Genomic DNA, 19,902 nt, shown 5'->3' with positions numbered 1-19,902 from the left:
GGCTAAGCAGAAAGTCCACTAATATGAAAGGAACTGTTTCTTCAAATGCTTTGGATCAGGCCTCACATTTGCACCAGAAAAACCTTCACAGCCCATTGTGTCAGGAATATGTAAAGTGAGGTTGTCGCTTCATGAACACATGTGCTTTAAGTTCGCTGTAAATGCTGTATACGAGAGAGAACTTTTGTCAGCTTCAGACAACATTTCTTTGGCTACCAAAATGGAAAATGGACAAGTTTCCTGATTTCTAGAAGAGCTGGTCAGTTGGTCCACCATGGCAGGCTCTGGAGGCAGCAGCAGCTCAGCCCTGGCCTTGCCTGCGGAAATAAAAGGGACTTTTATGGCTTTTACTTCAAGGAAAGAGAGTTACGATGATCCTGAGAGTCCGTAAGGATCGCACCCTCTGCCTAGCACTCGTGGAAGGGCTCAGCCCCCACCGCCAAGACTTTCCCACTTCCTTACAAATGCACCTCTTTACAACCAAATATCACATTTATTAAGGTTCGTGGGGTTTCGTATTCAGGGCCAAATTCTGTTTTCATTTACACTTTGTGTTTTTCCAGGAAGAAGCTCACCATGCTGAGAAGCACCTGCCTCCGTGGGTGAGCTCCTCTAAGCAAGAAGCCCTGATCCCCCAGCAGGACGGAGCTCCAGACTGCCGTGCTCCCCAGGGAACCCGCTGCTGGGAACCTCAGCGGCTTGTTTTTCTGTGACGGGGGCGTCAGCATTTGGCCAAGAATCTCTTCGTCCCAAAACAGCGCACTGTCAGATACAGCAATCTCGTGGTTTTTATCTACAGTGCCATTATTTTCCCTTTCTTTGTGTTTGCACAGTGAATTAAGTTATTTTGGAGCAGAGCCAGCATGCTTCTCGGCGTCTATCTGAATATATTCCCATAGACTTTCATTGTAGTTTCAGGAAAAATTAGACCGAATCTGCAGCTTTTTACTCCTTCTATTATTAGTTTAAAGCAGAGGCTATCTTGCCGCGCACTCAGATAGATGGAGTTTAGAAATGTCAGTGGGAGTTTGGATTTCCTGTCTACTGAGAGATATTTTTTTTAAATTAATGTATTTTCTTTTAATTCATAGATTGGGCTTCTATCATCAGGCCCAAAGGCACGCACTCTCCTCCAAAATATGGCCTTTGCCTTGTTTTTAATTCACGTGCTGGAGGATTAGAGGAATCGGACTTTTGTTTCGCTACGTTTGAAAGCGTCTTTTCCGTTGAAAAAGGTGAGCCTCTGTGGGTGCAGGCACAGGGAGGGGGACCCTGTACAGCCCCATACCCCTGCGCCGGGAGCGGCTGCGGCACTGGCTGTGGCAACGCCAGGCTCTGCCTCTGCACGTGGGCTGCTGCAGCAACAACCCCGTCAAGCCCGAAAATCAGGTCCCTCCTAGACCATCAAGGGACTCGGGCGGCAGTTATGTCTGTTTCTTGTAAACGTACGTTGCAAACATGATATGTCATTTTTGTGTTGCAGTTGATAGCTTTAGTGAGCAATTATTCTGTAAGAGAAGCTGCTCTTTGAAGTCAGGGCTTGAGACCACAAATGGAGGATGTGCACCCAGCCACTCGCAGGAAAATAAACAGAGAGAGGCCCGTTCTGCTGTGCCACCTTTAACAAACATGCAGCCCTATTCAGGGCTTTTAAAAGAAAACAACACAGTTCCTCCTGCCACCCAGTAAAAAATGTACATTTGCAATCGGGTCTTGTTTTGCATATGATTGGTAGCATACTTTTAAACTGCTGTAAGTAATAAAAATATATATGTGCAAGTTGGCTATAAGAAATGCCAAAGTTTCACCTAATAAAATTTTGGTATGCCTCAATTTTCAAAGTAAATTTGATTTATTTGAGCCACCAGCCATCTGATGACAGCCTTGTGTTTTTTATATGAGTCATGTCCCAAGGGGTCTAGAATATGCCAATAGTGTACCTTGGATCAGATCCAGTGTCCGCAAACAGGTTTTCATTAGACTTTGATGCCAGTTGCATTGGGGAGCAGAGAGGCTGCTGAAAACTGGCTTTACTTTGGGATCGTTTCTTTCTTTTAGAAAAAATAACAAAGATCTTTTTTAGAGAAGCTTTACGCCTCCACATTGTAGGTGTATGGCAATATTTTAGGGAACAGTAATCTGTTATTGCAGGTGGTCATGCTTCAAGCACTTCCGTATTTTGAGAATAGATCAGACAAAGTGCAACAACTTTTATTGAAAAATTGCCGAATTTGTAAATTAGAAACACATTTTTCTGTGGCTAAGATTAAGTTAGCATGTATTACAGTCACTGGGACTTCTCTGAAGCACTAAGGGGAATATAATTACATAGATTATTCCACATATCCTGGGTTGGGACCATGAGCATACTAAAGGCACCTCAATCACCTGGTTCTAGATCCGGGTGTTTAATATCTGTGGTGATACCGCGGTGCCTTTGGACTGGAGGTCTTTGACAGGCAATGCATACCTCCCTTCCCCTCGTCCCCCCAGTGCAGGCATGGCTGCCTCCCAGTTGGCAACATGGGAAGGCAGCAGGAACTGGATTTCAGATTCTGGGAAGAGCCAGTGCTGTGAATTGCCTTGCTGCGGTCACTGTAATAGATTCAGAGGTATCACATTCAGCCTAAAAATGGACGTAGGCCTGCCCTCCCCTTCCTGTGAGGTTACCACACTTAGATATTTTGAATAGGACAGGAGGGTAAATGGCAGCAGAGGAAACTGTAAGAGACACTTGGAGATGCTGGTGGGTGCATACTCCAGTATAGTAAAATAACGCCCTTGAGGCAGCCAGATTTGCATTCACCATTGATAATTTTGTATGAATATGTAGAGCCTTTGGCCTATAACTCTCATTGATAACAGAAAAAATATTGGGGGGAAAAGGGTTTAAGTGGGAATCTTTTTCTTTCATAATCCCCAAGCACTTCTGACCCTTCTCGCCTAAAGTTGTCATGGGAAAAAAGGCCTTGTGTTTCTTTAGCTGGACACTGCTGTTGACAAGCAGAGGGAATGGGGACCGAGCCATCCTCCCCGGAGCGCTGCTGGCCACGCAGTGCCAGACGGCAGCAGGAGGGAGGGAGGGATGGAGACAGGCTTGCACCCTATGGGCTGCACCCCTACCAGGGAGGGCAGGGCGAGCTGTGCGCGCCCATGCACCCATGCCAGCTCCCACCGTGCAAAACGCCATACCGCCTGCTCATTGGGCAGGCTTTTCCTCCCCCTGCTTCAGGTTTGAAGGCAAAAATACGCTGATGCTGGAGATCCAGCACTCCTGGGGTGGAAAACCGCATCCCTTTCTCGTGAAGGAGGATGGGGAGGGAAAGAGCATCCCTCCTCTTCCCCAGTGGAGCCCTGCCATAACATGACATAGGCTTGGGGGGAGGCTGAGCCCTTCTCAGACGATGGGTTTCACGTGACTGCAGGTCTGACCCAACTGCAAGACTACAGGCACTTCTGGAGAGCCTCCAATTGCTCTTGAAACTTTTCCTTAGATAGCATTTTCTGAAGGCAGCACTGCACAGGGCAAGGAAGGAGGCGTGGGGCTTGCAGTTCCAGTGACATCCGAGCTCAGCTTCCCTGCGAGGCCATGAGCAAACACTTTGGGCAGGAGCTGTCTATGAACCATCTGTCCCAGCACCTCTGCCATCACTGGAGAGAGACAGGCGTCCCCAGTGAGCCACTCTTTGCTCCCTTCTCTCCCTGCTGGATTCGGTACCTCCAGCTCTTACCCCTAGTGACAGGCAGCCCTGGAAATCATCAGTCTCCCCTCCTCAGGGAAGCACCGAAAGACGAATGCGTCATGGCCTGAGACTCACATAGATGTGGGGTTGATGAAGGCCATACACGTATATGTTATAGACAAGAGGAAGAACCTCATAGTTTCCTCCTAGCAGCTCTCTAAAGATGCCCCTGCAACTGAGTTCAGTCCACAGCAGCAGCTGAGCACCTCTCGTCTCACTGCCTCCAACCAGACATGAGGTGTCACACGGCTGCTCAGTGCGTGAAAGCCTGCCTAGTCTCTGGAATTTGTATTTTATGGTGCACAGTGCTGACGGTAGGGGGAAGATTGGAGCACTGAGCAACAAACACATACTGAATGCTTTTTGATGACCTACATTATCTTCCAATGGAATAAATAACTCTCATAATGCAGGCTACCGCCCAATACTCCTTTTCTAATTTAGGGAGAGCATTAATAGCAACCTGGTATTAGTTATCTGCTTCCTACTACTCCTTGGTTTCTAATTAATGAGCATCAATCACTGCAGGTAAACAATGCACCCTCCCTCTCACTGGATGCAACTGAGCCGCTGTCCAGTATCAGGAGGCACTGGTTGTGTTGCTGTGACTGTCCTCCACCACACGAGCCTTTTAATTTCCATCTGCGTTCCTGCATGTGCTGCTTAAGTTCCTCCTCAAATGGTCTGGTTTCGCACACTTGATGCTTGCAAACAGAATCCATGCAAATATCCCACGCCATGCGGTCATTAGTCATGCTTGGTTACACTTTTCAACAACTTCTCAGCGTGAACCCTGAAAAGGCCCCACTGTTTCGCAGTTTTTAAAGCTTGCAACTGGTAGAAGTGAAGGACAGGTTTCTGGGGTGGGTTTGTTTGGCTTTTTAATTCCACTACATTTTTATGGGAAAGAAATATTTCTGTGAACTCATGGACACCTACAGAGTGCGACGCTTAATTCATTTTGATGTTCAAAATAAAAGAAATTGGGATGCTTAAGCTTTATTTTCATATGTAAGGTTTTCCTTCTGGCTGTGGCAAAAGCCTTTGAAAAGCAGCCCCCAAGGAGATGCAAGAATTCCTCCCAGACGGACACACTTCCCAAAATTTTCTGAGCCTGGAAACTTCAGCAGCATCTGCAAGGGGAGAGGGGCTAGGGTGTGAGGCTCACCAGACCAGCTTAGGAAAAACACTGTTTGCAATAGCTAACTGAAGAAGCTGTGCTCAGAACTGAGGTGAAGACAGTGCCAGCTGCCACCCGCCCATAATTTACACTGTGAGAGATTCTGGTCTCCTTAAAACACTCTAGGCTTTCTTACGTACTTGCAAAGAGAGTAGCAAAGGGCCTGAAGCTAAACTGGTATAAATCAGTCATAAAACCCAAAGAAGATTCAGTTCAAGTGCCCCCCGTGTGTAAACGTCAAGTGCCCTCCAGGAGGATGTCTCTCAGGGCCTGGAGCACACGTTGGGCCATCTTACTCCCGGTTTGCACGTTATCAGATGTGGCGCAAGTGGGCTTAAGACTGCTTGAGTGCGACCAAAGCTGATCTAATGCACAGCACACCACGCGTTGCTTCTGAACACGATCCAGCCTCTGCTGGCAGAAGCTGCGCATGAGAAGCAGCTGCAGGTCCCAGTATTGGACACGCTGGATGTTGCAGCAACGTTTGGCTCTAACGTGATAGAACATAAAAAAAAAACCAACACATGTACACTGCGTGTGTGTATATATGTATATGGTATATGTTCCCATGTACAGTACCTCTTTCCTCAATTTCTCCCCCCACTTCGTAGCAGAGGCATACACTGCCCCATCCATGCGGCTGAAATCACGTCCCGTCACCAGTCCCACTGGTGGCCCCGGGGCTGCTGCCAGCGTTACTCCCCACGCAGGGCTGCTTGCCCGCTCGCTCGCACTCTGCTAGTTCTGGCTTTTTCTCCATTCCTCATTCTCAGGAAGGAAAAGGGAAACTTGAGAAGGTTTCTTTGTCAGAAGCCATTTTCCTCCATCCAGAGCAGCCGCACGGTGAAATTCTTTGCCCAGCGTTTGCCACCTGGCTGCTGCCTCCTCCTGGCCCAGCCTGCTCCCAGCTCAGCTGCTGAGTGGTCACAGCTCTGCTGCTGGACTCAAATACTCATTACGCCTCTCAGCTTTGCACCCTTTCATTCTCGCAGCCCGGGCTCTGTGGAAATAGGAGAGGTTGGGATGTTGATGTTTCTTAATCTTGAAACGTATTTTCCAGTAAAATACACACTGTGTATTAGGAGTAATTTCAACTTTTCTTATAGATCTCAATGTCAGCTAAAGTCCTTAAGGTTTCTGTTGATAGCTTACTTTTTATTTTTATTCTTTTTTCTTCACTCAACATTGAAAGATTTATGCTACCCTTTGCAAAAGCCCTGCCTCTCTTTCCTAAGGTGAAGCATGCACCTGTGAAACTTGTGCTTGCAGAATTTGCTGGGATTTGTGTTGTACTCACAAACATTTTCTGCTCCATGCCCAGAAGCAGGTGTTAACACAAGGTCGGCTCACCAACTTGCTTTGCAACAAGACATATAATGGTCACAGGAAAGAATAGTATGTAACAAATCTATGTAAGAAAAACTGGCTTGAAGAGTAACTTAAAATTCTGCTTTCCTTCTCCTGCCTAAACCAATGAAAATTATATATTTTTTAAAACCAGTCAAACCTCAAAAGAAGAAAGGAGACCTTTTCCCCCCATTGCTCTTCTGACTCTTGTAACAAACCCCTAGGCAGGCAGGGAATGATTTACTGAGGGTGATGTTTCTAGGAGTGTTATGAGAAGAAGCTCGGTGTGTTCAGCCTTAAGAAGAGAAGATGAAGGTGGTCTGCAACTATCTGCTGGAGGACAGAGAGAAGGCAGAGCCAGGCTTGTCTTGGCAGTATGCAGCAAAAGGCTGAGAGGCAGTGGACACAAGTTGCAATATGGCAAACTCCCATTGGATATTAGGAGAATTTGTTTACACTGAGCATGGTAAAACAGTGCAAAAGGTTGCCCAATATCCCCTTGACATACTCAAAACTCAGTGATCTGACTCTAAGAAACCTGATCCAACTTCAGGATTGGACCTAACCTCAAAGTTGTTCCTGCTTTGAGCAGGGGTTTGGACCAGATGATGTCCAGAAATTTCTTCCAAACTAAACTATTCTATGACCCTATTACAACTGGGAGACACTAGAAAAGTCATAAATGAAGCTCTGTTTCCCTCATGAACATTTCAGTAGTTGTAAGGCTAGACACAGATTGAAACTCCTGGGTGCAAAGACAGCTCAAATTTTTTTAGCAGTGCGAATGTCACTGGATAGTTACTGCCCTGTGGATAGGGGATTGTCCAGGCAAGAATCAACCACTTGAGTCAATGAAATGATGTGGGGTGGGTGTGGGAAGGAAAAGGACTAGCCCTAGGACAGAGAAGCTGGAGGAGAGCTCTGGAGAATTAGCTCATGGTACTGCCTGCTGCCAGGGGAAGTGAAGGATGAGGAGTCAGAAAATTTGCCTTCTCTTCCAGCACTGTTTACCTCCTTATATATACTCCCAGGCAGCCAGCTTGGCTTTAAAGGGCTGTGGCGTAGGCAACAGAGGCAGCAGAAGCAAGATGATTTATGACCTTCTGTCATATTCAACCTGGAAGCAAAACCAAGCTATTTCCTGTGCTTGAAACTGGCCCTCACTTATTTGATATTATTCTACATTACCTTCCCCCCCCCCCCCCCCCCCCAGTATGAATTGTCTATGAAGCTTTATCATCCTGTTAGGGAAAGATTTTATTGATTTATGAAGCTCTTATTGGCATAGGTCTAACGTTGAGTGCCGTTCTCCTCCCATTCTGGTATCAGTTCAGAAATGCAGAAGCAAAGAGGTGCTAGTAGCAGACTCCCTGGTAGACCTACTTCTGAAAGCCCTCTGCTTCCCTTTCCCCATGCTTCTTCTGAAATAGACTGAATCTGGTGACATTCAAATCTGCTACAAACTCCATCTCTCCCTATCCTAGCATTCAAGAAGGCAAAAGAATTGCAAAGGACAGTACATGGCAGAAAAAAGAAATTGCCAATTTTGCTGCCAGGACACCAGAGAAGGTGGAATTCAGGTGGATCTGGTACAATTGAGATAGTTATGCTGAGGCAAAAGAGAACATTTAGACATTCCTTTTCCTTGTAGAAGACTCCAGGGAAAGTTTTCAGAATTCACCACAAAATGTCATGCTAGTCCAATAAGAATCGACATTTTGAAAAATGATTAGATGTTCAATGTGGAAAAGCCCAACTTTCCAGAAAGGTGGAGTATCTATCAAAAATGGGCCTCCTCTAAATCAATCAGGTAAGCTAGCCATAAACTGAAGTCTCTTGTCTCAAGCCTCCAATGTCAGTTGATGCCTTGTGTTATTCAGAATGAGCCCCAGACATTAAGCATCATGGCCATAGCAGTGATTTACTGATTTGACTCCAAGACACTGGTTCACTTGTGATAAATTCCTCTGAAACAAAAGTAACTGCTTGCCCTAATTGTACTTTGTGTTCAATAAATGGGTATAAAAAGGGAGAATTCTGAGCCTAGATCTACGATATCTTGTTTATATGATAAAAACAATGTCTGTGGATTTGTGTTGGCCTGGAAACAAGCATTGACATGAGAATCTTTCCCTTAAAACAACTTATTTATTTTGAGATTATTTTTAAAGAACCACAGCATTCATTCTCTATCCAAGGATAAGACAAAAATCACCCAAAAATTTTTTTTAGATGATGTCTCCCTTAGCAGTTTGTTACAGGGTATTTCTTAGAAAGAACTGATATTTCCAGTAAATGTCCCACAGAAGGGAACAGACTGATAATTGGGAAAACTAAGAATATTTAATTCACCTTAACTTGATAAAAGTCTCAACATTTTTACTTCTAATTCATGGCTGTGTATTAGCTCTATACCTATATCAATTTCAAATAATGCTGGCTTTCATGCAAGCCTCTTAAAACCCAGGCCCTTCCATAGCTCTGTTTCCTTCTACGCACTCCCTTATGAGATGTACAGGCCTATCTGAAAATTTTTTTCCTCTGTCCTCTACCTCTACTTTTACTTCTTGAATATGGGAAAAGAGGAAATACATGCTACTCTGCAAAGGTTCACGGGATGATTCTCCATTTTTTTCAGCTAGATTAATATCCAAACTCTCATTAATTATGTCTTTATGCATCAACTGATGGGAAGAAAGCTTCAATCCATGATCTTAAATGCTGGCACAACAGAAAAAACATTCATTGGAGTAGTGCTAATGGGTGCAGAGGCAGGCCAGAATGGGTATGAAAAACAATAAAATGTGAGAACAGACTGAAACCCAACCTCTGCCTTAAAAGACAAAGGTGAATTTTTTATATCAGTTTGAACTACTTTATCTAGCAGCTCATTCTTTGAATATATCTCCACTGTCCACTTTAAAGAGAGGGCCTTGGATTCTGGTTTTCAAACTCATATCGTGGCTGAAGAAAACTGAGATGGAGTTTGAAGGACGTAATTTAAGTCAGAATATCCCAGTGGGATATTATCCTTGTGCTTTGAGCCCCTGATAAAGTGTCTGGGAGGCATGTGCACAGTTAAAATTAACTTTTCTATCCAATCTTGGTTCAGGGCATAGGTATTCTCTCCAAAGTCATATAGGAGGCTTTTGGGTGCCTTCACCCAACGCTCGCTGTATTTCCTGGCCAGACTGTTTGACTTTCTAAGTCTGTGGCCACAGCTTTCACCTTTGGGAGAGCCAGACTCCTCAGACAAAACTTGCTTCTTTCTGAGGAGACTTTCTTCTTTCTCTTGATTTCTAAAGCTGCCTCTTGAAAGAAAAATGTTTGACCAAAATAAAACTGGCATGGGTATAAAGATGCTGTCTGGTTTTTGTCTTGCTGCTCATGGGCATTTGAACCTTTTTTATTTTCTGTAAGTCAGAAATTCCTCTTCACCTAGTACTTTGGAAAGAAGGCAGGCTTTGTCTCTACTAGCACTGCTTTTAGCCATGAGCTTAGATCCATCCATGATATGAACTGTAATTCCCCTTCGCGGTTGCTTCCTCTAGTAATGCTCACCTTCTTGGCCGTACGGGAGTCAGAGATGGAGGAGAGCTCTTGAGCCACGGGATCCTTGTGCACGTGTCCTCCTCTCAGCTCAAAAATCAACCTACACTCAAGAGCAGGGAGTGAAGCACTTTCACCATGCCCTGTGAAGAGGACATAAGAGTTCAAATTTTGCATTATTACAGCAGTGAAATGCCACAGACCTCAGTAGAATAACTGAGTTTAAATGTACACTTGTGCAACAAAGCTGGCCGATGACCTCCTCAACCAAAAATTGGCTGGTGACCCTTATCCCATCACCCAAAAAAAACACATTAGGGGATGTAGTTCCTGGTTTTGCTTTGGGAATGAGAAGATAAAACACTTTCCTGTCACCATGGAAATATGTAGTAAAACACAGTTAAAAGCTAACAAAATGAACAAAAGTCAAATGGCTGAACTGCAGAGCCTTCACAGCATTTTTCAACATAATGACACTTTTTTTTTCTCCATTGATAGAACTGTGTAAATCTGATAAATAATGACCTAAATAATGTATACAGAAGTCACCATTAATTTTTCCATTGCCACTGGAATTGGTTCAGACTGTCAGCATCCGTAATACTTGAGCAAAGATTGTCATCCACAGACTGTTGTACAACCGCTCACGTCTGCTGTTTACTATATGGAATTGGAAAACCTTCTAGTGCAGCTCACAAACATGACTCCAGAAAGGGAGTCTGGGAAATGCTGAATGGAGCAGAGTCTCCAGGGCCAAACGCTGCACTGGTCTGCAAGCCGGACTGCTCCCCTGCCCCGCTGTCGGGCTGTGCAGAACTCGGGACCAGAAGTCCCATCAGCCCAACAAGACCATCTCATCCTTGGAGACACTTTCCTTCATTCATATTATACATTCTTCTAGGTGAATTGCAGAGGGATGAGCATGTTTGAATGGAAGATGAATCACTCCTACACTCAGCCAATTTAATAAAGCAGAAGGTATGAATGGAACAGCCCTTTTAATAGCTTTGGCTGGTTCTGCAGGGGGATTTAAAAATCAGGAATGAAGCATCGGGCTTGGCATTCAGCTGAGAACCAGCAACATATGGAACAGGGCACCTGGATGATGTGCTCCTGGCAACCTGAAATAGGCCATTTGCTTTCTGAGCCATCTGGAGCCTTTCTCTAAGGTCAGTGATTTCATTACTTAGCAATCTCAGTGATTCGTCTGCAGTTCATAGCTATGTGGCTCACTACAGGTAGGTCAAAGCCGATGGGCTAGAACGAGTTCCTCTGCCAATACTGGTTGTTTCTGAATCTAGCAGCAGGCAAGCGGGAAGGGCACCAAGACTATGGGACCTTTGAGAGCTGGCCCTTTGATGCACTGGGACAGCAGGGCTAGAGATACCTATATACCTAACTCCTGTTTGACTTCCATGGGAGTTAAGAGGCCTAAATAACTGCCTGGATCTGGGCCAAAAGTCTCTGAAGCATTTCCTCTGCTCGTGGCATCTATCCCTTGTTAGCCTAACAATAATCTTGCAGGATGGATATCTGATATATGTACCACGCTAGTGTTAATTGAAAAGATTACATGCCAGGGAAGATTCACAAGGAGGTATTAGCCTGTGGCCTAGGGCGAAACCAGCCAACAGTGCTCCCTGCAATCTCCCAGGGCACAGCACACCTCGTAATAACATCAAATTACATCTGAGAACAGAATGGCAGGGAGGAATTGGTAAGGCTCAAGGCTGACTTTCCACAGCTGGCTCTGCAATTTAAGCCTGGACCACAAGCATAAACTTCCTTGGAAAGCACCTCAGCTCAAGATGAATAGCTGAAAAGAACAAAGGGAGATGCTGGGCAGCAAAGCAGAGCCTTTTGCTCAAGTAGTTTCATGCACAAGGCAAAGGTAGACATTGCTGTCTCTTTTTAGCCTTTTCATAGCATGATGTAAGTCTTGAAATAGTATTCCTGGACAAAAATCAGTAGATTGTAGCACATACTGTGCATCATATAGCCACATGTTCTTACATTCTTTCCTCAAATGTGAATTGAAGAACTTGATTTAAATAACAGTCAAAGGCATGGGCCCACATTCTGTGACCTCAGATAGGGCATTTTTAAGGGATAAATTTCCAGATGAGTAAGGGGACCCTTCTCAGTAGAGGAAGACCAGATTAACGAACAAACCGGTCATGCACAAGTCCATGGTACCCAATGGGATGCACACCAAGGACTGAGGGAGCTGGCCAATGTCATTGTGAGGCCACTCTTGATCATTGTTGAAAGATTATAGCGAATGGGAGAGGTTTCTGAGAAATGGAATGAGCTATATGTCACTGCTATCTTCAAGAAAGGTAAAAAAGAGGATCTGGGGAGTGAGGTTGGTCAGCCTCACTTGTATCCCAGGGAAAGGATAGAGATAATAATCCTGGAAACGTTTCCAAAGATATTAAGGACAAAAAGGTTATTGGGCATAGTCAGCATAGATATACAGTGGACAAATCATGTTTGAACAATCTGACAGCCCTCTATGATGATTTGACTAGTTTGATGGACAAGGAGAGAGCAGTGAATGTTATTTATCTTGATTGTAAAAAGGCTTTTGACACTGTCTTTCATAATATCCTCACTGACAGGGAGCATGAAGTACAGCCTGTTTAAGTGGACAGTGAGGTGGATTGAAAACTGTCTAAATTGACTAGCTCAAGGGGCTACAGACTCCAACTGGTGTACACTAAGGGTTGATACTGGGGCCATCTGACATATGGGGAGAGTCTGAGAGAGCTGGCACTGTTCAGCACAGACATTAACGTCACTTTACAGACTATACAAAATTATTGGCCATATGCTAATGCCCTTCTGTCAAGCCTCTCTTTTATTTTGGAAAGACTTAACATCACAGCATGTAAAATATATATGGGTTATGTAGACTAAGTAGGCTACAATGAAGACAATTATTGTTAAAAAAAGAGATTTTAGTATTTGGGGAAAGGGAGGAGGAGTTGGTTGGTCCTAGGGGATACAGGACTTCCCACTTTCTGCTTTAATCTAATCCCATCTATTTCATGACCAATTATTTACGGGCATTATCTTTCCCATGAACACATAATGTCATATGCATGACTTCAGCTTTGGATAGGAGGGCCGTGAGGGTGGAGAGGCTTGTTTTGCTTTCTAGTTTTGGGTGGAGGAGGCCACTAACTCCAGCTGAAGGAGTTAATCCCTCATTGGTTTAAGTCTCTAAGAATTGGCTGTTCTGAACGACACATACCTCTGAGTGCCGTCATAGTTGGGTTAAACCATGTCACTTCTCACTTAAGCACAGGCACTGAAGTACTGAGAGAGTTGGTATGAGTCTTTCAATGTTAGGATTTTTTGGAAGGTATTTTTCCGCTAGTCACTTAGTAAAATAAAGCCCAAGTAGTGCTTCAAGCTGATTTATATGCTAGAGATTTTGAGAAGTGTTGACCAACCTTTTATTTAACTTTTAAGCCTGTCAGAAACTGGGTTCTTATAGCCATAATTTATTCACTGAACAAGAGTTTGCATGCCTGGTTTCTTTCCCTCAAGCATCCCTTAAAAAAATTCCTGAGATACTGAATTGATTTTAGAATTACCAAATGGCTAATTAAAGATAATGTCTTTAGTGGTCTACAGTTTTTAAAAATATTTTCTGTACTAGCAGAAGAATCCCAGCACACTTTCCACAATCTGCATTACTCATTTTGTGTTACATGTGATAAAACCAAAAATAACTCTTGCACAAGAAAATCAGTGGCATTAAAAGCAGGAGCAAAAGTCACTCACAAAACCTGCTTGAAGTAATCCCAATGTCAGTATGGAAAATGATTCCTTTTTCTGAATGCTAGCTATGAAAACTTAAAGGAGGAAAATTATGCATCTTTATATTTATTGTCATCCCATGTGAGAATATGCTGTCATTACCCAACAGATAAGTATTTGTTGTGACCAAGATGGAGCCTGTATGAAATCCAACACTGCATTTCACTGGAGCAAGGATCTGACACTTATACTTTAGAAGGAGAAACAGAAATCATACAGCTTTCCCTGCTCCTTGTAAAAAAAGATGGTCATGTCACTGTGTGAACAGGTATTTGCTAAGTATAACCATACCTTCATTCATACATCCCCCAGTCACCAAGAGAAAAACCCAGCAGCAATTAACAACACACTTTTCCCAAATATCTAGCCTTTCCTATCTGAGACTGAACAGTCTCCAGTCCTGGTAAAAAGAAAAACTCAAGCTTTTAAGCTATTTAACTTCATGGATGTAATTTGTCACCAAGTACAAAATTTCAGTGATTTTGCATAGTAAATGTAAACAGCAAGGAGAAGACAAATGTTTGGATGAGAAATATCACCTAGCTGAAATACGGCCTTCACAGGCTTCACAGAAAAATGATGGAAATAATGGAGAGAAAGTAGCATATATCACAGGGAAGAGTTATTGTTGTCCACCTACATAATACCATCGTCTTGCTGGATTTCTTTTCTACCCTCTTGGTACTGGCAAGGCGAGTGACTAATATATTTAGTGTTATGAGAACTCCACAAGGCAATGACATCACATTACTCAATTCGTCTCCTGTGTCCTCCGAGGAGTCAAAGGTCTCATGTATACTCAAAAGAAAATCAAGTGACCTAGTCTGAAATGAAAGCACTTTCCAACATAAACAAAACCAAAGATCCAGTATTTTTGCAGTTATGACAAACTAATTTGAAACTTAACAGTTTGGCCCTTGCTTTGAATTAGTCATTTTTTATTTTATTTTTTGTTAAGTGAAAGAAAAATGCCAAATGCCAAATGAAACTTACCGGTATGAGATTTCTCTGTTAGATGATGTTTCCTACACTGATCTTATGCTGCCAACAACTAAAATACCTTTTAATGTGTTCTGGCTTTTAATGTATAGCACTGCCTGTGTTCCATATGTTTACCATTATCCATAGGCTCATCAGTCCCCTTTATTTTCAATAGAGGCAGTTGTGGAAGGAGGCCAGATTGTGCAGCAACACAGTTCCGGTAGTGAAATTAGCAACTGCACAATATTCCCAGAGAAGTAGTCCTGTTCGCTTCTGGCCGTAAGCCTATTTCTGACACAAAAACTGTCCATAGGAAAGGAATTGTATGTGCACATATGTTTGTAAGAGCACGCGTGTGCAATGTAGCATATACTACACACATTCACAGAGAACGCTTCGTGTGCAGCTCAGATCTCCACCAGGTTGGGTAACCATTGGTGACTCCATTTTACAATGTAAGGAATCGAGGTACTGAGGTGTAGGGATGCCAAGTAACTTTCCCAGAGTCCTGCCGTGAGCGTGAGCCAAGCTAGAAGCAGAATGTAAGACTGCAGCGCTGCAGCGTCCTGTCCCTGGTGGCAATAATGGCCGGAGATATTTCTGCGTCTCACTCCATCCCCCTGCTCTTCTCCCGGTCTCTGAGCTGCAGTACAATGCCCCTGGGGCTCTGCCACGACAGCTGTTTGGGGGGGAAAGGCTGTGAAACAGGTCAGGAAAATGGCTTAAAAAAACCCTTTTTTTAAATTTTTTTTTTTTTTTTTTTTTAAGGGAGAGAAGGCATTTTGAAATCCAGTCCCCTTGCCTGGTCAGGGTCACTGCGTTGCTGCAAGAGCCGTTTTGTCGGCATAGTCTGAAAGCAGGGAGAGGTGATAGGCAAGAGAGGATGAACAGGCAGGGATGCCATAAGCCATCATTAGCACATCCATAGCCTAAGTTATCCGTACATGCTGATGACATCCATGTGGTACTCTGCAGAATGAGGCAGTAAATTGAAATTATCACATGCCTTTCACTTACCTCACTTCCAATTCCCTGTCTGCTCTATAACATACTCTTCTTGTGCTCCACTTTCTCTCACTAAAAAAACCCATAAACTCCTCCTATTCCCTGAGCATGGAATATTTATCCTCAGCTTACCCTATGTTTGGTCTTTGCATAAGCAATATTTAGATGTGGACTGCTGGCACTTAGAGATGAAACTTGGAGGTTTTTTCAGCAGAAAAAAAGCATCCATGGAATAAATGGTAGTTGCTGGCTTTGCTGGAAATTCCCTTGCTCAGATGCGCCAAAGATAGAGTGTTTTTTCTCTTTAGGAAAGTAATCGAAGGTCACTTTTACAGGCATTACCCAGATATGAGTTACAGTTCATTCATCCCTTCATCCTTCCTCCCCAAAAGAACTAAAAACACCGTTTCAGGATAGCTGAGGCATGTGGTTTGGCAGACGAGGCAAGAAGAAAACCTAGTAGATGTGCCATCCATTCCTGGGACATAGTTGAAGGTAAGCTCACATATAAGTTGGGTTAATACCCACCTCCCATATATGCCCAGCAAGCAAATACACCCATATATATGTCTTCACCATGAGTGCTGCCCAACCTGATGGCATCACAGGGAAATTTTTGGCCATGGAGAGGTGGTGCCCTGCTGGGGACATTGTCACTGACTCACCACAGCCTGGTACGAGCACCACACTGCACCGATGCCAGCGTGAAGAAAAGCATGTGTCAGAGATGGCTCCTGGACCCGTCCCATGGCCAGACTCTGCACCTGGGCGCTGTGAGGCAAGGTGATGCTGTGGCCAGTTAAAGTCCACGTCTAGGTAGTCCAATAACTGGGGACTCCAGTACAAGCCTACTGTAACCTCCATGCTTTAATCCTGCCCATAGCATCATCACATTTCTCAAGCAGAATGAAAATAGATTATCTACCATTACCTTTTCAAAACTGTGGTTTGGTTTGTTCTGCTTCCTTTCAGTTTCCTCACTGGATCTGCCTTTACCTATTAAGCTTGAATTTCTTAAAGTCCCCACCATATTCCTACATACTTTTGCCTTTTCCTACTTAGCTTATATGGGGAGCTATACCCAGATTGTAGGGAAAGATGGTTTTAAGATGTGCTGGCTGCTTCTGTGCTGGTCATTTGAAGCTTGGAGCAGGTACAGAGCAAACCTGTGCCAGCTTATGTGGTTGTGCTTGTTTTCTAACATAGTTATCATGTGGGCTGTTATTACATCTTCGCCACTGCTCACCTCGGACAAGCCTACCTCCTGCCTCCCAGCAATGCAAGGAATGCTCCTCCTGCTTCTCTGTGTTCATACACAATAGTTTGACCTGGAGTTATGAGCATGATGTTGACATTTCCAAGGAAATCAGCCTGAAAGATCATGACTAGTTCCATGTGGGCTCCAAATCTAGGGGAGTATTAAAGTTTTTTCTTAGATGAGTATAATCATGTTGCCTGTTCTATCTGCCTTTTTTTTTTTTTTCTCCTTTCTAGTGCTGAAATTGGGTAATTTGACTTCATTTATCAAACATTCAAAATAAATGTCCACTAAATATATGTTCAGCACATATTCAATGTATAGTGATTAGACACGTGGGCGTGTAAACATAGATTTATAAGTGTATGTCTACATGAATGTATTTAAATACATAGCAGGCTAAATTCTGATTTAATATAGGTCTGTGTATACAAGCCAGGATCCTGAAGCTCCTTGACAGGTGAAACCAAGCAAAGAACATTCTTATCTTCCCTATAAATAAGCATGGGTGAAGGCTGCTCGCAGAGACCAGAGAGATTAAATACTTGATAAAATGCTCTGACAGCTTTCCAGCCCTCCCAGTGTCATGTAGCTTTTAAGTACACAAACACTGCAACCACACCAAGATCCAGGATTACAGAGCTGGTGGAAAAGGAAGGTGCGCATGGACCAGTGGACATCCCTTCTCATTCCTTATCCCCAAATTCATGCTATGCCACTGCATCCTCTCGTGCATCCTCAAGGACATGAGATTAAAAGGGCTGGGGCTGGATGAAGGATGTGCGGAAACAGGAACAGAAGCAGAGAGGAGAAGAGATATTTGTTATATTGTGTCTGCTTTGGTCCTGCTCCATCTACGCGAAGCCTGAGCGCTCCCACCGATGCAAAGAGCTCCCATCTACTCTGTCCTTTTACTCCATGCTTGTAGGCATAGCCGAGCAGTCTCAGCTCCCCAGCATCAAGAAGGAAAATCTGAAGAGAGAAGATTCTGGGGGGAAAAAAATCAACAGAATTTTTGTAGAATAAATAAAGTGGATGGAAACCTCCTCTCCTTGCCATACGTGACCTGATCAAAGAAACTCCATGCAAATTAAGATAGTAAGTGGCATGGCAGAAATGTGACTTGAATTCCTGGGTGCTTTGGATGTGTCACTACTATTGTACACAGTGAAGAAGCCACACGTGACACCCTGTGAGGTGATCCAAACACTAACCAGACCTTCCAGCTGGTTTTGAATGTTCTCAGCTGGGTGTGTTCACTGGAAATGTGTCCTTTGGAGTACAGCCACCCTTTTTCCCTTGCTCCCAGTGCTGCTGGTGTGTTTGCTGACTTGTGGTGGTACTCGTGGTACTCACGTTAGACAGAAAAAATAACAGAAATAACCCCTTCATGGTAAAAATCTGAACTGCTGTGAAGTTGGGGATGAATTTATTTTTCTTTTTTTCTTCATGTGCTGTTCCAGTGTGATGGCAGCGGCTTTGCACTGGGTCATATAGATATCATACAGGATACAGCTGCGGTGAAAGGGGAGAAGAACTATTTAAAAGGGAATGCATGTCCCTGGCATCCTTAGAGACCCAGCCTTCCCATGTGTTGTGGTTACAAGCCAGGACAACTGTCCCTTGTCTTTGTGTAGGAAGGACAACTGAAATATGTCTGCCTTCACTTGGGAAAGGCCTGCGTGAACAAAGTGATCATGAATGCACAAGTACAAGTAACCACCTCAGAAAAGAGAAGCTGCTCCATTACAGTGTAACATCTCCCTCTGTCCCCAATTAGTTCTTCACCATTGAGGTGCACTTCTGGGACTGAGCAGTGTCGAGCGGGCAAAGCAGCCTCATCGGAGATGAGTGGTTCAGGTATTCGTTATCATTGAGCAGCCGTCCAGCTACACCTGCTACAGGTTTATAGGCCTTTCAGAGTAGGATGTTGCTGAACAAGACTGGTCAGGAAAAAAAACTTCTCGAAGCATGCAATAGGCCAGGAACACCAAAACTCATATGCATTTGATGGATGATATACGGCAGCACAAGGAATGGTACCTACTATACCAGTTGAAATTTTACCCCAAAAGGTGCTACCATATGAAAAACGTGTACAGAGAGTTCCCATTTATTTGGCTTTTGTATATGTCTGCACATATTGACCACCAAACCACTGATAAAAATGATTCCCCATGATAAGCAATGGGCAGAGGAGCCAAAGCACACTAAAATTATTGACATGCTTGTTTCTGTTCTTTACTTTGAACTTAGTTTTACTTTGGGGCTGACAGTGAAATAACTGTCATAGTTATGGCACAAATCCAGTTCCACTGTGAACTTTTCAAGACACTATATTCCATCCCAAGGCATTGTCATCTACTTCACCAGATGTAAAGACGCTTCACTAATAAAAGAGTCATAGTGACATTTTGCAGGACACCAGAGGAAGAAGGAAAGTTGACGACAAATAGACCAGCTCCAAATTTCTTGTGTAGTTCTTCTGCTTTCTATTTGCCAAACTCTACACAAAGCTCTTCTGCATTTTTTTTTTAAGATTTTCAAGGCTTTGGCATATGTCTGCTCCAGTTGAAGGAAAAGAAAAATACTTCTCTTGACATCTAGAAATGTATTAGTGGTTTCCTTCTGAAGTTTACCCATTCTGTAGAAAACTATTTCAACTAAGAGTGTATTGCAAGGAAATCTTGAAGAAGCCATCTTATTTTGAAATTGTTCATTGATGATGTTGAGAACATATTCAATAATGCTGATTAAATCCAACACTTTCTGACAAATGAGAGCACCTATGTCATGGACATCAGTGCATACACATAACCATAACTCTAGCACAGGCAAAAAAGTACCCTGTAACAAAGACCAAAGATGTGTGGTAAAAAAGTGCTAAGCCAAAAAGCAGGGAGATGTAACTTAAACATCATGATTTCTGTGAGGTTCTGATAAAACTGATAAAAAAGTTGCTGATTTGTCACCCTTTACATCTCACTTCTAATCCCACAACTCCCTTAATT

Source organism: Accipiter gentilis, chromosome 15 (assembly GCF_929443795.1).
Source record: "Accipiter gentilis chromosome 15, bAccGen1.1, whole genome shotgun sequence".
Lineage (NCBI taxonomy): Eukaryota > Metazoa > Chordata > Aves > Accipitriformes > Accipitridae > Astur > Astur gentilis.
Note: the sequence above shows the minus strand (reverse complement) of the source record.